This window comes from Hippoglossus hippoglossus, chromosome 15 (genome assembly GCF_009819705.1).
Source record: "Hippoglossus hippoglossus isolate fHipHip1 chromosome 15, fHipHip1.pri, whole genome shotgun sequence".
NCBI classification, from domain to species: domain Eukaryota; kingdom Metazoa; phylum Chordata; class Actinopteri; order Pleuronectiformes; family Pleuronectidae; genus Hippoglossus; species Hippoglossus hippoglossus.
Window position 1 is genome coordinate 12,478,141 of NC_047165.1, and position 3,498 is coordinate 12,481,638.

Here is a 3,498-nt window from a genome sequence, read left to right on the forward strand (position 1 = left end):
TCCCACCTTGCTCATATAATTTTTAAGAACTGTGTCCTTTTGTGGGTTGAGAAAATTCCCTTCTGAACCTAAGGTTTGAAAATGTGCAATTCTGGTGTAAAACATATGAAATATCCCGCCCCTTCACAATGAGCAAAAATAAATGATGCTTCCCCTTCATATGGGAATCTGAAAACACCTTTATGTATTACAGATTTCCTTTTTACAAGAGCAATTGGTGTTTTTGTTAATTTTGTATAAATGATGAATCTCTTTGTTGCCTCAATCCCCACTCAGGCCCACTTTATCTTCCGGCTTCTAGTTTAATCTCGCTGGTTGATCAGCAAACACAAGCTGAAGGAATGCACCCGTGTTTTTCTGAGAACCCAAATGGTCTATGACTGGGCCTATTTTGCAAGAATACTGCTGGGTAATAATTCTCAGTCATCTTGAGCCTAGCTGTATTAGTGGGGTCGTACTTAACCTCTTCAACCCAAAAAGACCTTTCCAGGGAATCGTTACTGCAAAAGTGTGGTGTGCACTCAAACCTTGTGTTAACCTGGAGAAATTTCATCCTGAATTCCAGTCATGATCCCAAAGTCTGTATAATGGCAGGCTGTAAAACAGGAAAGTGTGCGTTAGGTGATACATGAGATCATCGAGAACTTTAATCTAATGTTTCAGCCGAAAAATGTTTGGGTCAGAATATTTTACTGCATGCAAGTTTAGTGATGAATTTACTGTGTCAAGTCGTTCTCTCCAGAAGCTGTCTGGATAATTGAGTCACATTTGCAGTTTGCCTTTCTCATATGAAGAACGCAGCAGGAGATTGTTCAGGTCAGACACGTTGACGACAGGGAAATCTCCTCACATTCAGGTGAGGGGGGGGGCTCCTGGGTAGATCATGCAGGAGGCAGGACAGGGTCTTATAAATTCCACGGAGGAAATCAATGTTTTTGTTTAAACGTCATTGATCCTTTTGCCAAAAGCTCTTGAATATCATTGTCTTTCCAAATTGACATCTTTGTCTGTGTCTTCCACATTTATGGAACCTCTTACTCATCTTTAATTTGTATTATTTTTGTTTTTTTCTGTTGTGCATCTGTTGTGTGTTAGAAATGTCATTAACACGCCCACTAGCTTTCTGCAAATTCTGCGGTCATTTTCCATTTTGTATTCTTACATGAGCTCACCCCGACATTTTCCAGAAATTTTACAGGGGGGGCTGGCAGGCAAAGTTCTGAAAAAAGTCTGGAGCAATGATCTGGGACATTTGCATTCTCACATACAGCCCCTCCAGAAGATTCCAGGAATTTGTCTTGAGTTCAGGTCAAGTCTGAAAGCAGCTTATCTGAGAGAAAAAAACTACTTCATGCAACTTTAAATCTATTCAAATTGGAGATTAATCACAGAGGTTGACGTGGTTGCTTTGCAAGTAGATTTGCAGGCGTTCTAGAAATTCAAGGTGAAATTTGACAAGCGAGGGCAGGGAAGGAGGATGGGACACACATCACAAGGCTGGGAGCGGCGGGGAGGTGTGTGTGTGTGGAGGGAGTTTGTGGCAGCACCTAATTTGTGTGCTATTTTTAATCAGTACACAGAGAAAAAGAAAAACAGGCTTGTACGTGTGTGTGTTGGACTGTGAGGGGCAGCGGCGAGAAGGAGGATTTACTGAGAGCACACGGGTGCATTTCTACACGTTCCTCAAGCCTTTAAATCACACTCACACTGCCTCCTGCTAATGACTTTACCACAGAGCTCCCCACATCTTCCTGTTTGCTTCATTATCAGACATGGTGTTTAATCCACCCCTGATCCTTGCCTGTGTATTCATCTAATGCAGCGGAGTTTGGGGCTCGACAGATTTTCAATAATCACCTTCACTACATTTCAAGATCCCTTTCGAGTCAGTCAGTAATTCTTCCCGTGTCCCGTGTTCTGAAATTGAAAGGACAACTGTTTAACACTGATACTTGCGTAAATGGGAATGGGCCTTGAATCACCAAGTTGCTTTTGCTGCTGCCATAACTTACAGCAATAACAAGGCCTGAGGTGGGGAGCGAGGGGAAAGAGGAGGGAGGAGGTTTGTGCATGTGTGTGTGTAATTGGGGTGGTTTCAGAGATAGTGCACAGGGGCAGTGGGAGTACACAGAGAGAAAGGGGAGAGGTAGGGAGAAAGTGGGGGAGTAAATCTGCTCCGTGGCTTCCCCCGGCATCAGGTTTATATGTGTGCGGAGCGTGCGGTGTGTTTCCAGGGGTTTCCACACTGTCACAAAGACCCCTGTGAGACCAGCGTATTTACCCTGCAGTAAAACCCGAGAGGGAGTATACCCAGCAGTAAAAGTGGAGAGGGCGGAATTAGATTTAGAGCTGCCTCCGGCTCTCTGTTCTGTGTGTGCCGTCAGGGAAAACCCACTCCTCCGCTCTTGTTCCGTTGTTCAAACTGAGTTATGTTGTGCCTCAAGTCTGGGGGAGGGGGGGTTAAAATGCGCTGCACAACACACAAACAAGTTTTGGAATAGTTTTTAATTAAAGAGAGAGGTATTACATTGTTCTCAGTTAACGGTTACATACATAGTGGCTGGTACAGTGACAAGATATCAATTTAGCATAAATAAGCAGTTGTGCAATTAAGGGTTATTACATTTCACAATGCTACCGCAGAAGCACTTGCTTGACTGTACAAGGTGCATTTTCACATATGTATGCAAAATGTGCTTTCGTTTTGTTCTTTAAAGAATAATCTTTTTTATTTTTTTTTCAGGATCCGAGGGAGAAAATATAGCGACGGCGTCTCAAAGAGAGAGATCATGAACTTGCACGTTAACAGAGCGGGGAAACCGACCGACCAGCACTGAGTGAAAAGATATTGCATACAGAGGCTGATGGCTCCGCATGGCCATCCACATGGCAAAGGTACAGTACTGCATATGTCTCACCAACATGCTCCAAACAGTCTGGAAGATGTTACAGGGAAAGAGGTCGACATTTCCATCTCCTCTCCTCGTCTCGTGAAGAGTATTGCTTCATTACATTCCAAATTTAGCTCACGTTCAAGTCATTCAGCAGTCAAACACCAGGCTCAGGCGTCTCTATTTAAAGAGTCTACATGCAATGCAAGAGCTGGTGTGTGTGTGTGTGTGTGTGTGTGTGTGTGTGTGTGTGTGTGTGCGTGTGCGTGTGCATGTGTGTGTTTGTGTGTGTGTGTGTGTGATAGCAGCTAAAAGAATAAAGCTTACAAGCATTTACATCCAAAGGTTGAGGTTCAAACCAGCAGCTAAAAATCCTCTTGACTCGGAGATGCAGCTCTGTTGCTTTGTACATCGGACGCCTCTAAAGTGGCAAAATGGAAAGTTTGTAAACCTTGTCATATTTTTTGCATTTTTGGCTGAGTTTGTATTAAAATAGCTATGAAATACAGATAAAGGATGATGTGACATGACAAATCATTCCCGCAACAAATTATTTAATTTACATTTAAATCAGTCAGAAAAAAAAGCCTCCTCCACATTTTAGACA